At 44.7% G+C, this 20,251-nt stretch overlaps 1 non-coding gene across 1 annotated transcript; it reads left to right on the plus strand.

Moving 5' to 3' along the window:
- Positions 1 to 18,088: 18,088 nt before the first annotated feature.
- TRNAA-AGC lies at positions 18,089 to 18,160 on the plus strand. The gene has a single exon. It is a non-coding gene; the product is annotated as a tRNA-Ala (tRNA).
- The last annotated feature ends 2,091 nt before the right edge of the window (positions 18,161 to 20,251 follow it).

A 20,251-nucleotide genomic window follows, 5' to 3' on the forward strand; every position in this document is an offset into this window, starting at 1 on the left:
ATTTTTTCATTGTGAAAGGTGGAAGTTTCAGGACACCACAAGACAAATCCCTATTTGTTTCCTATTGAATTTAACATTCCAACAATATTTAGATAGGCCCTTCACTGCATGGGCCTGAAGGAGTCATCATCACTGCTCGTGTGGCTCTTGTGGAAAACCTTGGTGGAGGTCAGCAGCCTATAGTGGGACCTCTGGAGGGAAGGAATCTCCAGACAGTTGTTCTCACAGATGGAGGAGATATTTTATCTCTTTCTTTTAACACCTCTCCTGGGGCTAAAACAGCAGACTCATGATGAAATGTAATTGAACTGCTTTCCTGGTGAAGTCCCCTTTGACTTCTGCCCATGGGGAGACGCTGTTAGGACATTTTTGTTTACTTATTCCAGAAGGAAAAGAAAAATCTCCCTGATTAAAAGAGAGAGTGAGCAGGATTCCCAAATGAGGAGTCTTCAGGAGAGAATCTTCTGTTATTCATTCTCTCTATTCAAATATACAGATACCTTATGGGAAAATGTAGAGGCCTTAGTAGGCATTCCTTGCTTAAGAAAGATGATCACATTGATTAAAAATCTCTATTCTTGTAAATAGGAACAATTATTTCACAGCAGATGCCAGAAAGCTAAAGGGCTTTCCCATAACAACCAGGAGTAATAATGTAACAAAAAGAACTATAATTTTAGTGTCTCTTAAGTGCTTGTCTTGATTGTCTTGATGCTAGGAATCGAGAGACAGAAGGTAGTCTCTGCCCTCAAGGAGTTCACTGTCTAGCAGAAATGAATAGACAATCACCAGAGAGTTAAAGGAATGATACAATCAATTTTTAAAAAATTGATGGATTATTGTTCATGAAAATTAAAATTTTTTGGTTTTCAAAAGACTACATTAAGCGAATAAAAATGCAAACCACAGATTGGGAGAAAATATTTGTAAATCATATATTTGATAAAGGACTTGTGTCAAAAATAAATAGAGAACCCTCAAAATGTAATAAGAAGAAAACAGTAATGGAATTTTTTAAATGGGCAAAAGATTTGAAGAGACATTTCACCAAATAAGATATGTGGATGGTGAAAAAAACACATGAAACAATGCTCAACATCATTTATCATTAGGAAAATGCAAATTAAAACCATAAAATACCATGACAGACCTATTAGAATGGCTAAAATGAAAAAGACTGACCATATTAACTGTTGGCTAGGATGTAGAGAAACTGGAACTCTCATACACTGCTGGTGGGAATGTCAAATGGTACAACCACTTCGGTAAACATTTTAACAGTTTCTAAAAACACTTACTCCTACCATGTGTTCATTTCAGTCATGCGTATTACCCAGGAGAAAAGGAAATAATGTCTGTAAAGAGATTTCTACACAAATGTTCATTAGAAGCTTTATTTATAATAGACTCAAATTGGAAACAACCTAAATATCTATCAACAGGTGAATGGATAAGCCAACTGCAGTACATCCATACAGTGGAATACTACACAGCAATAAAAAGGGATGAGCTATTAATACACACAAGATGGATGAATTTCCAAATAATTATACTGAGGATGAGAAAGGACAGACAAAAAGGAGTCTGTGCTCCATGAGTCTTTTAAATAAAACTCTAGAAAATGCAAACTAATCTGTAGTGATAAAAAACAGATCAGAGGTTGCTAGGGGGATGGGGTTGGGGCAGAGGAATACAAAGGATCAATACAGAAACTTTTAGGGGTGATGACTTTATTATCCTGATTGTGGTGGTACTTTCCTGGGTGTATACTTATGACAAAATGTATCAAATTGTTCACTTTAAATATGTGCAGTTTACTGTAGGTCAATTATACTGCAATAAAGTTCCTTAAAAATAGAGTAAGTGCCTTGGAAGAGGTGAGTTCAGGGTGCTATCAATAGACAGTACCTGGGAGAGTTCCTTAGCTGAAGCTACCCAGTGGTCAGGGAACAGGGCATGCCTGACCTGAGATTCAGAATTTGAGTCTCTGTTATTCAGAGTTAGCGGGTGAAGAAGGGCAAGAGGGGCAGAGAGCAGCTCTGTACATTGAGGCTACACCAAATGTGAAGATTCCAAAGCATATAAGTGTGTGGTGTATTTAGAGACTTGCACATGGGCTGGCATGACTGAAACCTAGAATGCTCATGAGAGGAGGGGACAGGAGAGGGAAGCCAAGTAATGACTCTCAGATTTCTTTCCAGTTCTGTGAGCTTATGAAATTCTCATTATAATATGCCACCTACTTGTGTAACCATCTTGTCCAGATATCCCCATCCCTAAACACAGAACGGGGTCACATCCCCATTTATGTGCAAATTGCAATCTGCCATGTTCTTCCTTTCCAAGACACTTTTTTGACATCTACTGCCCCACAAGCCGACCCCAGAAGCCACCTTCATTTTCCTGTTCCTGTTTTGGAGTTCTGCCCACTGCGAGAACTCAAGAGTTTGTGCCAAACTTACTGAAACACTGGGTGTGCCCCAAACTACCAGACTTAGGTGCCAGAGCAGAGAGAAAATCTTGTCGTGCATTTGCATTCTGTCAGCTTAGCTCAGCAAGAATGACCTTTCCCAGGATCCCTTTATCTTTTTAGGTTCAGGTTAGCATTGCTCAGGAGAGATGTTTTGCGTGAGATTTGGAAGGCAGGGCTGAAGCAGCAGCCATTTTTCCCACTCTGATGGTCAGCGCAAGCACTGGGGCAGCTCACTCACGTTTATCCCTGGTCTGCTCTCTGGTTGGAGCAGCTCCCTCCAGCTCCTCTGCTTCTGTGTGCCCTTGGCCAGGTGCACGTGCAGCTTTGAGGTGAAGGTGACCAGTGACTCCTGCAGATCGCCGAGGGTGTGGAGGCTGGAGGCAGTGGGAGATGAGTGCAGGTCCCCATTTGTCCTCGCTGTTGTCCACATCCATCTTTCCTCCTTGACTGATAGTCTAGCTGATCTATACCAAATTCAAGTTTAGCACCAGATGCAGACGCAACATCCTGCAGAGACTGCTTCCCTGCCTCCCATAGCTGGGTGAGTTCTGTCTCCTGTTGTAAGTGCGTTATTCCATATCACTCACGGGGACTCTGCTTCTCTGATTGGACCCTGACTTAGATAGGTCTCCCTCCCAACTTTGGGTTACCTGGACCCATGAACAGCTCTGCTTTGTTAAAACCTTTATACGGCCTCTCATGAAAGCAGTGTCCAATGCCTGACCATCACCCTTACAACCAGAGACTCAAACTACAGGGCTGACTGGGGGAGAGGTGCCAAGACAAACTGTTCGTTTCCTCTCTTCTCCCATCCCCACCCCAACCAAATGCCTTCCTTCTCTCGCAGTTAATAACAACAAAGCTCCCTGCATGTCCCTGGGCGTGAACAGATGTCCCGTGTGGGCGTGAGTGCTGGTGGAGGGCTGCTTGGCTCTCCCCACCCGCTGCCTGGGGCCTGGCTCAGACCGCCCCCAGTGCCCTCCTGGCCATGAGTACCTCCCCCCGGAGGCTTTGATTCTCCTGTTCAAAGAGTACGAACAACTTGACCCTTTTCTCATATGTCTTTGTACTCATTTCCTTTCCGTGGTGCTGTGCCAGAATTCTGGGACCGATTAGGCCTCCATGAGAATGGAGCAGACTCGGGGAGCAGAGGGATTTCACCGCTTTTGAAGGTCACGCAACAGTGTTTCTAGTAAACGTGAGTCTACAGGGCCCAGCAAGTAAGAAAATTCTCAGGATAGAAGAGGATGGACTAGAAATGAGTAATTAGAAGACCTGAGCTCAGATCTTCCCGCGTGACTCCCTCAGATTCTGGGCAAGTCTCTTTTGTCCTGCCTGTGTCAAGAAGGTCCTGTAGAATTACAGTATTTCCTTCCCACTGGCCACACAAGACATTGTAAATATGACAGAGGACATACTCTGAGGCTGGAAAAGCCGTGTTATCTGGTGCAGCCATTTCTAAACTGACTGACCACTGGATCCCCTCAGTTGGGTGACTATTCCTCCATAATTGTTAGAAACCAACACAGCTTTCCAGCTCTACCTCTTCCTCCCCAAGAGTTTAACCCAGTAGGCTGGACTGTGACACGGAATCTGGACTTTAAAAACAAAACCAAAAGACAAAATTCTGCAGGTTATTCTGATGATAAACCAGATCTGGAAACAACTGATCTAGTGGACTCATCTGGTGAGGAAAGGGTCTTAACAACGTTTAGGGCTTCTGTTGCCAAGTCCAAGGAAAATGGAATCAATTAACCAGATAATAACAACACAGAAACAGATTTTCGTTAAAATTATGTGAACCACAAGTAACTATTTCTGCGACATTTGGGTGGAAAACATGCTGACGAAGCAAAAAAAAACCCTCACCTCTTTCAATTTGGAGCAAGCCTCTGGAAAAGGTGACAGTGGTGGGAGGTTGAGCAGAGACAGAAGAATTGCATTTTTTTTTTAACAATTTTGCTCGCACCGTGGTTGCCACACATTCTGGATGTGCGGGATGTTTCTTTCATAAATGTTCATGGCTAAGAACTCACACCTCACTAACCATGAAGCCCCGTTTTTAACATGCAAAATGATGCCTGTTACTTATAATACATCGTGCTTTGGCTAACTACGAGGGAAGAGATTTGGGGACACTGCTCCTTTTGTTTAGAATGTAAACATTTTCCTTCGTGTTCAGTTTCTTTGTGACTAAGATGGCTATATATCCCAGATGCTTTGGGGCGGTGGGTGGGTCTGTGGATTTATTATTCTGTCCCATTGACTGCTCCCATCTGAGCAGTCAGCGGCCCTGTGTTTCCTAATTTGAGTGCGGGAAATGTGGTTCTGTCTTTAGAGACTGAACGGAATGCACACTGCCCTGCTCTGGGTGTGTGTTCCAGGCTCTGCCTTTGCTGGGTGGGGAGTGTCTTCAGTGCCAGGTTGGGAGGGAAAAGCTGTAGCCTGTTTTGGTTCCATTGAATGTATTAGTCTGTGGCTTATTGTCCTGCTCTAGGTAGTCACCCCAGAGGAAGGCAGGTCTGTGGACCCAGTCTGACGTCTCCTGTGAACACCGGCTAAGCCCTGCCATCACGGGGCTGCACAAATTATAAAGGCTACCAGTGACTTTAGAGCAACCTTCCAAAAAGGAAACATGTTCAGAATGCAGGTTCTCTACCTGCACAGCAGAGAAAACAGACCGTGAATTCCAAACTGCCCGTCCCTGCTTTTCCACTTTCCAAATAAAGAAAGCAACTGTTGTTATTAAGGTAGAGTCTCCCCTGCTCCTTTAAAGAGAAAGGAATTCATTCTTAGTTTTTTTTTAATTGAAGTGTAGTCAATCTACAATTTTGTGTTAATTCCTGGTGTACAGCATAGAGATTGATTTATACATATATATATATATCCTTTTCATATTCTTTTTCATTGTAGGCCATTGTAAGGTACTGAATATAGTTCCCTGTGCTATGTGGTAGGACCTTCTTGTTTATCTATTTTATATATAGTAGTTTGTATCTGCAAATCCCAAACTCCCAATTTATCCCTCCCCACTCCCTTCCCCCCGGTAACCATAAGTTTGTTTTCTATGTCTGTGAATCTGTCTTCTCTGTTTTGTAAATAAATTCGTTTGTGTCTTTTTTTTTTTTTGATACCACTTTTTTTTTTTTTTTTTTTTAGATTCCAAATCATTCTTGATTTGGTTTTAGTTATTTTTGGATCAGGCAATATTTTGAACCAAGGTTTGAAATGTTAGTTGGGGGAGGCCTTAAAAATAAGTATAGCATCCAAGACCTAAAAGAGAGTCTGGAAATGGAGACAGGTGAGTCCTGTCCCTGGGGCGGAGGTTCTCAAAGTGTGGTCTCCGCACCAGCAGCAGCAGCAGCAGCAGAGAACTTGTTGACATGAACATTCTTGGCCCCCAGCCCAGACCTGCTGAATCAGAAACTCTGGGGTGGAGCCTCAAAGTCTGTGTTTTCAGATGATTCGGATGTAGGTCAAGTTAGAGCACCACTGTGTCAGGGAATAGAAACCACTACTGGACAGATGAGAAGGAAAGGCATCCAGCATCCATTTGGTTCTCCCTGTACTCATCCCTCTCCCTGTGCCATTTAGTCAGTAAACAACGCATCTTCACTGAGCGACTGCTCCTGGGCCTCCACGTCTCAGATGGTGTGGATACAGGGTTGTCTGAGAGTGTGCATCTCCAACAATTTCCCAGCTGATGCTGATGCTGCTGGGTCTGGGGACTGCATTTTAGGAACCCTGGTTTAGAGAAAAGAGCAGCAGGCCCAGAAGTGCTTGTGGTTTTCAGCTGGACGGTACAGTTCAGGCCTCTCGGATCCGTGGGGCGGGTGGTGAGACCTGCTCCCCGACCCTCCTGCCTCTTACCGCGGGCACTTGGGATATGTGTTTATTCCCATTGAACTCCAGTCCGTTACAAAGAGATTGAAATAACATGCTGTGATTTCATCACCTGAAGGTTAGGCAATTCAAAAGCCAAAGCACCCAGGCGATTATTAAAGGGCCTTCAAGAAAACTGTCGACAGGCTCGGAAATTTGGGCCATGCCTGAAAAGACCTGCTTTGTGCTCTGAGTCATCTCAGCTCTATCAGTAGTGCCGGCATGTGGCACGTCCCCCTCGTGTTTAATTTGCCATTTACAAGTTTGGTTGGTCCAATGAATCTAAACAGTCCTAAAGCAAAGAATAAGTAAGAGGGACAGCAAATCAAACTGGATCTCAGGGGGGAAGGTATAGCTCAGTAGTAGAGTGTGTGCTTGCTTAGCATGCGTGAGGTTGTGGACTCAATCCCCCAGTACCTCCATTAAAAAGAGAAGAAAGAAATCTCAAAGCCGTGAGCAGAACTCTTATCGCAGATTAGGATATAGATGTCTGCTTTGATGTCATAGGCAGTCCCTCCTCTCTGCTGACTGTAAAAAGTGCCCCCTGATTAATTTTCTAGCCAATGTTGTCTGGAAAGGTAAGAGCTGGGTTTTACTTTGCAAAAATCTGAAGTCTTCTAGATAGAGCGAGTGGGGCCAGTCTGGGTGGTGGCTGAAACTCCAAAGCTTTGGGGTGAAGCAGAGTTTGCTTCCAAATCCTTTCTACCTTGTGGCAAGTTATTTGATCTCTCTGGATCTCATTGTCTTCACCTGTCAATTTGGGACAGGGCCACCTACTCATGGGGTAGTTTTAAACTCAAATGAAAAAAAGGTAGACAGGTACACAGTAGGTGCTCAATATTCAGGAGTTCTTCCTAAACTCTCAGTTTCAGGGGCTGGGCCAGAAGAGGCAGGGAGACCAGCATCTACACTGACAGTCTCCAGGCGCCGGCCTTCTTCTCCCTCTTTAGGTAGCTGTGTGTTAATAGTGTGAGTACAGGAGTCCTGGGGTGGGGGGAGCACCCCCGGGGCTTGTAGGAGCTGTTACTCCCAGGACCGCAGACACGCTGGTCACAGTGGAGAACCAAACACAAGACTTCACTACAGAACTGACCGCAGTGGCCCCTGAGGACTTGGCTGAAATGAGATGTACTCAGTTTGTAAAGGGATGTCCCATATGCGTGGTAAGTGCGTGCTCCGGACAGGCACTGGGTTTGCAGGAGGAGTTCCTCCTGGGAAAGTGGCTGAGATCAAGGATGGTGGCAGAGCAATTAGGAGGGAGGATGGGAAGGCCTGGGTGGAGGCGGCTGCGGAGGCATTGAGGGTCCGGGCTGTGATGTGGCTGGGAGAGCAAGAAAAGCAGTGGCTGGGAGAGCAAGAAAGCAGTGTCTGGAAAAGTGTGGATGGTGGGTGTGGGACACTGGAGATTGGACTTAGAATTTTTCTGAAGAAAGACCCCTCTGGGTGAGTCCTACAGTGAAACACTTTTCATGAATCATGGGTCAGTTCTCCCACATGGCCCTGTGACTTAGTGAGTTTATCACTGTGTGAGTGAGAATCCAGGAGAGGGAAAAATCATCTCGGAAGCCATGTGATGAATATGTAGGGGAAAGAGTTTAAACCATGGGGTCAGATTTGGTCCTGAGTTAGAATCCAGATCTTTGACTTCAAGCTGAGTCACTTCAGGCTGGTTGTGTAACTAATCTGTGACTCTGGTCTTACTGTAAAATAAGATTAATAGTAGACCTATCTCACAGGGCCATTGTGAGGATTAACAGGGATAAAGGAAGGAAGCCTTTAGCAGAATGCCTGGTTGAAGGCGAGACTGCATACTAACTTATGTTATAAGAAAGAGCTTTTTTCTTTAGGTCCCTTTGTATGGGTTTTTAACTATGTAACCTTCAAGAGGTCACCTCTTCTCTTTGAGAATGAGATACTTCTGCTCTTTTAAAAACAGAAGTAGCCCCTGGAACATGCAGGTGGTCCGGTGACTCTGTGGTATGGTTCTGGATGTGTACAAAGTCATTCACTACCAGGCTGAGTTGGAGGCAAGATGCTTTAATTGGTGCATCTGGGGAGAGTTGGGAGGGGCTCTCCTCTGCAGCATCTCAGGAGGAGTTTGTTTGGAAAGGAGTGTGTCTTCCGTTTCGACTGAGAGGAAATGGGGAGGGGATGTGGTGAGGCAGCCAGAGGCAGGGGCGGCTGACGAAACTCCATGGTCGAATTTCTCAAACTGCCGGCGTGGGTCCAGATTTGCAGGCCAGGCTGTGTTTGCACCTGTCACTTACGTCCTTGTTTGACTTTGGAATAAGCTGCTGAGGCAGCCACAGCAAACTGGGGTCTGGAAAGTAGCCCTGCTATTTATATATAGATCCACACTCCAAGTTCTGCTGATTTTTCATTTATTAATTCACTGCTCATTTATCAAACACTTATTATATTCTAGGTGTAGGGGGATTCAGCAGTGAGCAAACAGGTACAAATCTTGCTCTCAAAGACCTTACAGTCTCATAGGGGATAAAGGCAACAGAGAGATAATAGCCAACAGACATGTGTAATTAAGATTTTTGCCATGAAGTAAAAATACAGAATGGTATGAGGCTGTACAATAGGATAAAACCTAATTTAGATTTAGGATTCGGCAGTGAAAAGAAATAAAATGGGAGTGAGTTTACATGAGAGAGAGACATTGAACTGGAGAGTTTTTTGTTTTGTTTTTTTTTGAAAAACACTAACCTCCTTTTCACGGACAGACATTGCCCATGGGGAGAGCAGTGTCCCTGCTTCCTGGTACTGTTGTCCTCTGAATACACACAGTCTGTTCACACACCCCTCGGTTCACACACCTCCCTCCTTCAGTTACTCCTGACTCACCCCCAGTCCCGCTTGTATGCAGCCTTCTGCACCCCTGCTCCCCGAGCTCTGTTGTCCTCCAGACTCTTCTCAGGGTGGCTAGACTGCTCTTTCCACCTTGATTCCACTTGGTCGAATGGCATATTGTCTGGTGATTCCTGTGTGTCAAGTGTGTTTGTTGGTTTGTGCGCAGTACATCTGTGCAAATGTGTATGTAGTGTCTGCCGAACAAGAATATTGATGGGCCATGGAATAAGCCTCCATCTATAATGAGCCATTATAGCTCTTATCCTCCAGACTGCTTCTCCTGAAAAAGTTGAAGATGAAATTCGCAGAAGTTAAAGGACCCGTCACTGGATCAGAACCTAGGGCTTGGAACATGTCTTTTAATTTAATCTTTTGCATGAATCAGGATGCTTGTTCTCCAGTCGGAAGTGAACACACACTTTCTACTGTTTACTTCTCTCATGGGACCATACATGTGCTCTCTCGTGTTCTGCCTTTACTCACTTGAAGCAGTGGAGGTAGCACGTGGTACCCTTAGGCCTTCTGGGTGACTTGATTACCTTATTTATCAAATAGGTGTAGTACTTCAAATGAACATTTATTAAATACTTCCTGTATATCAAGAACCTTGCAAAGCTTTGGGTATAGAAAGCTGGTAAGATAGATCCAGTCCCTGCCTTAGGGGAGCACACAGTGGGAAACTTGGTAAGGAGCAGATACAACACAGCAAAAATATTTATCGTAAAGGGATATGCAATGTTTGGGAACACAGGACCAACTGATTTTTCTGGGGAGAATTGGAAAGTTCATGAATACCCTCTCGACTCCCCTCACCTTTGTATTATGAGACGCCAATGTGACAATGCAGTGAGTGTATGTTGCAAAACAGAAAGGATTATGTCTGAGCACACTACCCAATGGATGGTATTGTGATTTGGGAGGCTTCAGAGAGAGGTCAAAGAGGAAAATGACGGCTGAGAAAGGAAGGGGAACAGTTATCCATTCTGTTGAACCAGTAGATTTTACACAGAGGAAATTCAGGTCCGTGGCCATAGACCATTGGAGTTATAGCCACCCAGCTTGTAAATTGAAATTTTTGCCACAGGAATGACTAAACCTACTCATTCCCATAACACAGCTGAAAGATCTTTGTGACCCAGAGTGTAGTCATTATTATCTTCCCATTGGAAGAAGATGGCTGGGAGGACCCATGATAGAACAGCAGATGGGATATTGGTGGGGACTGGACCTTTGGGATGGGAAGCCCAGAGCAATGGCCATCGTGTCGGAGCTGTGAGCCCTATTTTGGCTGCTGAGAGATTCAGGTTCTCTCCCCTCGTCCCCCACATCCCGGAGTCATGGAGATTTGAATAGTGTGTTGTTTTGAAATAAGTAGTTTGCAAACATGAGCAGCTGTCATAATGAAGGCACAATATTCAGAGAATTATTCCTCGGTTAGGGTACACAATAGCATGGGTCAAAGGACATTGCCAAAAGCAAAATAATTATGTATGGTGAGAGTCTGATATCATCCCAAGAGGCAGTCTTAAGAAAACAACCCCCCCAAACCCTTAGTATTAATTTGCGTGATGCACTTGACATTTGGTTCTGTCCAGACTCAGAAGGGACAGCCAACCTAGAGCTGAGGGAGAGGGAAAACTGACCACAGGGCACCCTCTGGTGGTGAGGCTGACCCACTACAGTTCATGGCCAGAGTCCATTGCCTTAGTGGGACAGAAAACTGGACATCTCAGGTTTTCAGTGTCCCAGATGTGGGGGGAAGTCTTCTGTTGAGCAAAGATCTTGCTGGATCCTCTTGCTGGGCTGTGTGGCAATAAAACATGCAAGCACCGTGGAATCTTCTATAAGTGGCTCATTATTGGAGAGAAGATGATGCAGGAAAAGCCCCACTGTAAATCACTGTGACAAATGCTAACTAAACCAGCACTAGGGGCCCTCTGCCTTATACAACCGTCTTGCCTTCCTTCTTTGCTTCCTTCACTTTGCTGACACTAGCCAGCAAGGGGTTCTCTTTCTTTGAAGTTGAATCAGTATTATAGTGCTGTGGAAACAGCAGTAATTGTGGTACCCCAAACCATTATGGGCTCTTCTCTTTGTGGCTCTGTGAGCCTTTGGGAAGGACAGATGGAAAGAGAAAAGCGGGAAAGGAGATAATTCAAATGATCCCTTGTCCTCTCACCCCGGGAGGGATGCCTTTAATGCTGATCAATACACAGATGTCACATCGCTTTTGGCAAAAGTCCCTTGAGTGACGAAGGGCCTGTGATCTCTGGGATCATTGCTGGAGCTGTCCTTAGCTCAATTTCATTGCAGCACCTTAAAAATGAGGGGAGGTCATATAAACAACAATGGCACCTCAACGCTACTGGGTTTTATTTATCTTTGGCCAAAGCTGATTGAGACACCCAGGAGCAGCTGGAGATGATCACACTGGCAGCTCAGCAGGACAAATTTTTCGATCTGTGCGCAGACGTCCTTGGTTATCTGTGTCATCCTTTCAGGCTGGTCATTTGTGTGTCCTGACACAACAGCAAAGCCAGGTCAGAATAAATACTATCTGGCAACCCCCACTTTGCAAATAACTGAGACCAGCCCGCTCTCACTGCAGCAGAAGTTTGAGACAACAGGTACTGGGTGGGCCGAGACGATTCTCTGTGGGAGGTTTTGCATGCCTGTGCCTCAGCCACTAGGTTCTTTTTCATCTAGTGAGTCCCTCAGGTTTATTCTTTGGGGATGGCAAGGAAGGCACAGTGATCAATGGTGATTTACCCTCATGCTAGCTTTGCTGCCACCACCCATAGTCCTCTGAGCATCCCTGGGTGAGGTGGGGAGGAGGATGGGGCCGGAGGGGAGAGGTATTCCTGCTGGCAAGGTCTCCTGTGGCAGAAATGCGTCCAGGAAGACCCTGGGCCCCAGAGGACTCCACCTCTCTTGAACAGCATCCAGAGTATGTCTCTTCACAGACAGCCTCGAAAGACGTACTTCTAGCCCATTTTGTTCAGAGCCAGTGACTCTCTTTGGGCAGTGATGCAGAGGTGTGGGCCTCATGGACAGATGCTGACCTCCAGTTGGGAGGATGCCCCAGAGGAAATCAATCAAACCACAATTTGTCACTTTTCTTTTCTTTTTCCTTTCCTTTCCTTTTCCCTTCCTCTCTTCCCCCCTTTTCCTCCCTCCCTCTTCCTTCCTTCCTTCCTTCCTTTCTTCCAATCCAAATACTTTAAACATTTAAGTACTTTGCACAGTATACACTTTTAACTAAAACATGTAAACCTGATGTCATCACATGATTGTAAAACCATTTCGATAGTCAATTAAATTTGAAATTTAAAATATTTTAATATTCAGACAGCTCCTGCCCAATCTATGCTACGAATCAGAACACTTGTTTCTAACTTAAAGGCCTCCCGGAGTCATCCTATCATCAAAAGAAACATAGGAAGTTGACCTGCCAGGAATGTGGTGGTCCTTAAGGGGATTTTCCCACTGTGCTTTTGAAGAGGATTTCATCCCCATCAAAAGTTCCTTCCCTGCAGATCCTCAGGGAAATCACTGATTGTGAAAGTTCCTTAATCAATGCCTGTGGCTGGGTGGGGGGCTTGGGCAGAGTAGCTGAGTGAGCTGGCCTATGCTGTAATCTATTATAGGCATTTGATTATCTCCAGGCATCAAACCATCAGATCAAGCTGCTAGAGAGCTCCAGGTAACAGCCGTTTACTTTGACTCCCCCTCACAGATCCCCTTGTGGGGAGATGACTCATGTTGACAGCTCTGAATGCTGCTGTTCAGCTGGACGCCTGGTCCTCACCCATAGCAAGTTATTGGACTCACTATGGGATACTGGGAAACTCTGGGACTTGATCAGCAGGAAGAGATGCTCTTTAGATGTCAAAATTTCAAGTTGACAGGCATTCCAGATCAAGAGGCTAGGCGCAGACTGAGAGTCCAGGGATTATCACACAGGTGAGCCCACACCTTCCCATCTAAGAAAGTCCAGGGTTTCAACTCTGAGGAGCAAAGCACAGCTCCAAAATAATATACTTAGCTGGGTGCTCACCAAATTATTGCTCTTATGTGGAACTGTTCACTGATTCGTTCAACAAATAATTGTTAAACACTTACTACATGTCACTGTGGGGATATGAGTGAACAACAGTTTTAATTTATTTTCTCGGTTTTTTTGTTTTAAATGTTTACCAAAGTCATAGTACAGAAGAGCTTATCATAGCAAGCAGCATTCTTGTGCCTGGTCATTACCCCTCGCCAGCGAGCTGTTTATCTTCTCATAATATGCTAAACCTCTATTTCTTGAAGTATGAATGTTAGATAATATTTTTCAACTCCCACTATGAAAAATGAAGATTTATCTCACTTATCCCATGCCCATCTACTCTCATCTCTTGTCTTCCTCCATCTGCTCAATATTTGATAATTATTATCAAATTCTTCTTATTAAAAATAATTCTTATTATATTCTTCCTTCTCACCCCAAGTTAAGGGAGAAAGGTCTTTAAGATTACCACTCAGAAAAAGTGGGCGTCTCTCCCAGAAAAGGAGACTGGCAGATGTTTCCTCCTTTAGGTACCGCATTTCTCTGAGTGACCTTTTTGTGACTGTTGCTTGTGGTAATTGTCTGAGGTCCTGGATTCTAGTTCTCTGTCTCTCACTTCACCTTTCTTTTGTGAGCTGATGACTGATTTAGACTCCTTGCCTGAACGTCTGCACAGTGGCTTAAGTTCTTGCCAATAATATGGAACCGTATCTTCCCCTGATATGCAACACATCCACTGAAACCCTTTCTTTCCCTCTTTTCTTCATAAGTATAGGTAGGTTGTGCCAGGTCTTTGGGGATGGAGGGCACAGATTTCTCCTTAACTCCAAGAACTCAAACTCTCAAACTCTTCACCAAACAAAAGGATTTCCTCTCCACTTCTCTCACTCCCTCACCTTTCCTAAGCCTTGCTCTCTAGTTGCCTCAGTTGTTGACTCTTCTCCCAGTCCCAGGATGACCGGCAGATTTTTATCTCTGGTGCCACTTTGATCAGTAGCTAGTCGTGGGTGCCGTGATGCTAGGAAGATTTAGATTCCCATGGGGGATAAGATGATTGATTTCCCAACATCCATTCCAACTCAGATGGATAAGCCTAGGACAGATAGGACTATCTTCCCTGGGCCAGTGAATGATTTAGAAAAGGAAGAGCAGCCCAACTCTGAACACTGACTTGTGAGAAGCTTGCTGGGGGCTTCTGGGAAGGGTCACTTTTATCCCACACTTAGGGAGTGATGATCTCTCTGCATCCTCTGGGCCATGTTCTCCTAGATGTGATTTCTACTGAATATAAAGCCCTCTTTGAGGATTGAAGGAGAGACAGGGGAAGAAACTGGGTCCTTGACAACTTCCTTGAACCACTGAATCAGCCATTCCTTAAGGCAACCCCACTCTGGCCCTCTTGACTTCCTGCTATGCGAGGTGGTACATTTCCATATTGTTGAAGCCGGTTTGAATCAAGGTTTCCGAAGTCAAACTACCATATGGTTTTTAAAGTCACTTCTGGAATCAGTGTGAAAGGGAGCTGGGCTTAATTAGCTATGTCGGTCTAATGGATCTGATGGAGGGGTGGACTCTTGCCAGCCTGAGCCCCGTGGCTCCTCACGAACATCTAGTGTAGGGATTCTCTGTTGTGTTTGGCTCTCACTACTTCCTAGAATTGCACTTTTTAAATGTGCACCCAGTGATTATTGCTTAAAATGAGCCCCCTGCTTTTACATCTCATTCTGTGCTTTACTTCCTGAGCTGCCCAACCCAACCTACACCTGACTTCTTTTATTCCTTTTGACTCCCCTGGGTACTGACCTTTGGCTTATTCCCTTCTCATGACCATCTCTCTTCATTAATGGAGGGATTTAAAAAGCCACTCAGGAGGTGGGGTAGGAACACAGAACACTGCAGCCTCTTGGAAGTGCTAACCAGATGGGTAGTGCTGACAAGATCACATGTGAGGCCCATTCGGCTGCTGCACTGGTGATTCCATCAACTGCTAGGGCTGAGCTGGTGGATCCAAGGGTCTAGGCTAGTGCCCCTCCATCTGGCCCTCAGTGATCTGTTGGCAGCCCCCTGGGAGCTGTATGTCTGGTCAAAGAGGATGCCCTTCCCAGAGAGGAAGAGCTGTCCTTTGGTCAAGGGAACACAGACACTGTCCAATGACCTGAAGAAACACAGCTTTTGGGCTCCTCTGCTGACATTATACTATGAGCCTTTCTTAATTTCTGGAACCCTCAATGCATTTTCTGGGTCTATAAACAAGAATGATGAGGGGCTGAGTGGAAACAATGACACTGCCATTTATCAGGTCTCTTCTCTTTTATTTAATTTGGGAACAAGTTGCAGGGGCTTAACTTGTGTTGCCTGTAAACTCAACTGAGAATAAAAATGGACAATACACACAATTCATGGAAGAATTCACGGTGCCCCCCAGCAATAGCCTTGCGCTTTTTTCCCGTTTGCTAATCGATTAAAAATACGTATGTATTGCAGAGTTTATTTATTGATCGAGAGGAGAGTGAAAAGGATAGCTTCTTTAATTAAAACCGATTGGGGCTGTGAAAGTTTAATTAATTGGATGCATGTCACTTCATTTCCATGTTATGTTGCACACAGCGCTCTATTTTCATAATTAACGTGTGGTGTCAGGGTGGCGGGTGTCTGTCTAATTAACAGTCTGAGGGAAGAGTGACGTATGGGCTTGCAGAGCAGGCAGAGTGGGTGGAAAGAGAAGTCCCAGCCAGAATCCACAGTTTCTGTTCCCTGTGGCCTGTTTCTGGCTATTTTATCACTCTTTGTGCAGTAAATGCGGTTTTGGTGAATCTTCCCGGAGACTGTTGTTTGTTTGTTTCTCAGGTGTTTCTCCACCAGAGGACAGGAGGCTGGATGACACTTCCAGAGACAGCAGGGTACAGATGCCCCCAAGGTTGGGGAGAGTCCCTCTGTCCCCTGCCCTCTGAAGTCCCCCAACATTCATTGCATCTGTTCCTGGCAGGGCAACCAGCACTTGCCCACTTAGCCATGACAGACTTTTACTGAGTGTCTGCTCTGTGCAATGTATGGTGATGGGTGAGTGGCTCTGAATCCAGACTGAAGTTCTTACCAGACCTGTGACCTTGGGGAAATTACCTACCTTCTCTGCGCCTCAGTTGATAAAATGGGAATCCCTAGTAAAGGTGTCATGAGGATTAAATGACAGCATAAGTGGCATTCTTAACACACTGTGTTATCAGCCTGGAGTTACTGAAAGATCTTCTCCTTTTCCTGTGGAGCATTTGATTAAAAGCAATTCTCATTCAAATGGTTCTCTTGTAGATTATAACTCCTGACTAACTTCACTCCCGTGTCCTCCTCCTCAAATCGAAAGTCTACTTTGGCAACAGAATTCATTTCTCTCACGTGGAAAGTTGATTGTATGGATGCTTTGCTGAGACCCTTAAAGGCACCCAGCATCTTGTGCAGATGATGTCTCAAACCTGTAGCATAAGGATTCCAGCCCCTGCACAAGCTGGCCTGCTCCCCACTGCACACCTCCTCCAACCCCAGATCTCCCTCACCCCCAAGCACAGCATGAGCTGTCCTCTTCTGCCTGGAAGGCTCCTTTTCCTGGAAAAGCGAATATCCTACCAGTGTTTTGACGTTCAGCTCAAATGTCTCTTTTTTGGTGACATTTGTTGTTTGGAGTCTCTCTTTCTGACTAAATAGGAAGTTCCTACAGGCAAGGGCTGTGTCTTGGTCATCTTTGTGTCTTAGTGTCTAGCAGGAGTATAGCGGGAAGCATGATTGTTGCATGATGGATAGAAAAAGCAAAGTTTTCTTCATGTGAAATTACAGTTTCATATCTGCCTTCCCACCACACTGTTGGCTTCATTCTGGCAGGGAACTTTTCTTTTTTTCTTTTCTTTTTTTCTTTACTATTAGTTACATTTTATTTTTGTCACATGGTGTGGTTTTGTTTATTTATTTATTTATTTATTTGATTTGCAAAGTTGTATTAGTTTCCGGTGTACAGCACAGAGATTCAGCTATATATATATATACACATATATATATATGTGTATACACATATACTTTTTCATATTCCTTTAAATTACAGGTTACTATAAGCCATTGAATATAGTTCAGGCAGGGAACATTTACTTTGTTCTTCATTGTTCCTTGTTGCCTGGTACATGGTAGGCATCGATGACCTGGTCTCTATACCGCGTAGGTTTGTCGTACGGGCAAATTGATGATGCATAGAAAAGTTCTTCAGGTTTCAAGATGATTGAAACTATAGCAAGATTATTTATACTAGAACAATAGGTGCTACTGACATTATTACCATCAAACTTTTAAAATTATTACTGGCGGGTGGGTTCTTTCCTTTTAAGGGTAGATTTCCTGAAGAGCGGTAGCCTCTGGGTCTTTCTGAATGTTGTCATCGCAACTGGGGTGACGACACACATAGAGCCGGAGGCGGCCCTCACAACCCTCAGATGGGAACTCTGGAGCCTTTGCTCAGCGGCACTCATCTGAGCTGCTTGCAAATCCCATCCTATCCCTTAAAAAGAAATCCTACAACTCTCTGGTTTTCCTAATATGCCCTTCTCCTCCCTCAGTGATCTGTACAGTAAATAATGCTTCTGGAAATTTTAGAAAATCATTTGCTTTCCAGGCACCTGTATAGAGTCTAATCAATACTGATACTTATCCAAAGGGTTTTCTTTCTTTCTTTCTCTCTTTCTTTCTTTCTTTCTTTCTTTCTTTCTTTCTTTCTTTCTTTTTTTCATGAAGAGAGGTTTTCTAACTCTTCTGAATGTTCAACTTTGTATGAAATAGCAAGTCTAGGGGGAGGTATAGCTCAGTGGTAGAGTGCATGCCTAGCACGCATGAGGTCCTGGGTTCAATTCCCAGTACCTCTACTAAATAAATAAACCTAATTACGTCTCTTCATTAAAAAAAAAAATTAAAAAAAAAAAGAAATAGCAAGTCTTTTTTTTTCTAGTGTAAACCCCCTCAAACAAAAACCCAGCCATGAGGATTGTCACTGTGCCCCTTCTCACAGACTCGGGAGTACTTACAGGAAATCAGTCCCCATCACGTGTTCCATTTTTGCTAGCTCTTCACATTTGAATACAGTTCAGAAAACTGGATCATAGACTAGGCCCAAAGCCACTGCCATTGTCTCAGCAGTATTTCCAGCACTGGGAGCTGGAAATGACAAAGACCCAAGGTGATTAAAATAGCTCTGGATTGAAAGGACTAAGTTGTCTCAGAGGCCCTCTACCTCCACACCAAAATATAATATTAATTACAAAAAAAATTCAAGCTCTAACTATTTCCCTAAGTATATCTTGAATCTGATAGAAAAGTAAGGAGTAGCTGGTGTGTGAGGCATGGGCTGAGGGTTGAGCGCCCTGGGGGTCTGAGGGTCCGGGTTCCAGGCTGGCTCTGCCACTGATCAGCCGTGTGACATGAGGAAGTCACTCAACTTTTGGGGGCTTCAGTTTCCTGCTCAGATGAAGGAAGGGGCCGACTGGTTCTCCTGGGAGAGTCTGCAGGCAGCCCGTCCGCAGGGAGAGTTACTGCATCCCCACCTGGGACTGGCCCCGAGCTAGGTGCTAGGAAAGCAGCTGAGGAGACTTGCTGGCCAATGTGATGCAACAAGACATGGGTGTGCTTGGCCCTCCGTCCCAAACACAGCCTCTGTACCCCTGACACTGGCTTGGGCCAAAGTCGTCTTTTCCTGTGACTCTGTAGGCGTGTGCGTGTGTTGAGGCCGGGTCACCAGGTCAGGCTCCCATCTCGCACGGCACTGGTTTCCCTCTGCCTGGTTCCCTCTCCTGCTGCCTGACTTTGCCCCCAATGCAGAACATGGGAGAACTTCTAAAAATGTTGACTCAGAAGAAGAGGAAGTGGTCAGAGCTCAGCTCTCTTCCCCGAGGCGTCCTGACTCTGCTCTTCTGCTGGGGACGGTGTGGGGTTTCCAGGGCCTGCATGGGAGTGGGGCGAGGAAATTGAGCCCAGTTCCACAAAAGCCCCTTTCTGAGCAAGGATGCCTCCTCCTTTAAGTTATGGAACAAAAAGGACCCCTCCAGTGTTCAGAGGAGAGCTGAAGAAAGTCTACTGGAGGTGATGTGCTATGCCCACTGAGAAAGTGGAGACTGCTTTTCTTACTGAAAAAAGGCTCTCTTTGGTTCACCAGGTGAAAAGAGTAGCAATTAAGAAGGCTTCAAAACATACAAGAGGTCGCAGGGACAGAAAACAAACTACGGTTACCAAAGGGAAAGATGAGGAGGGATAAATTTGGAGTTTGGGATTTGCAGATACACACTACTGTATATAAAATGGGTGCACAACAAGGACCTACTGTGTAGCACGGAGAACTATATTCAATTTCTTGTAATAAGCTGCAATGAAAAAGAACCTGAAAAAAAATATGTATGTGTATGTATAACTGAATCGCTTTGCTGTACACCTGAAACTAACATTGTAAATCAGCTGCACTTCAATAAAACACAAAATTAAAAAAAAAAATATGTTAGAGTTGTGGAAAGAAGGCCGGGGGAGGAGGGGCAGGGGCTGGATGGTGCAGACAAGGTCGGGGTGATATTTATACCTCTTTTATTGTCCTAAAACTGTGGTTCTCAGACTGTAGCGAGGGCCAGAGTTTGTTCAAGCACAAATTCCGCATTCCTGATTCAGTAGCTCTAGATGGAGCCTGAGAATTTTCTTTTCTAATGAGTTTATAGGTGCTGCTAATTCTGTCACACTACTGGGCTAAGCGAGAGTAGTTTGAAGGGCGAACAATCTTAATGACTACAGTGTTGGCTCAACTAACCTCTTCCTTGGAATATTAATAATCGGAGACAATAGCTCTGGACATATTAAAAACAGTAGAAAGTTCTATAGCAGTGAGACTTTAGAATTGTGCTTCTCAAGTGTGGTTCATAAACTATCTTCATCAGAACCACCTAGGACCCTGCTTCTCAAAATGTGGTTCCCAGACCAGC

This window comes from Camelus ferus, chromosome 5 (genome assembly GCF_009834535.1).
Source record: "Camelus ferus isolate YT-003-E chromosome 5, BCGSAC_Cfer_1.0, whole genome shotgun sequence".
Taxonomy (NCBI): domain Eukaryota; kingdom Metazoa; phylum Chordata; class Mammalia; order Artiodactyla; family Camelidae; genus Camelus; species Camelus ferus.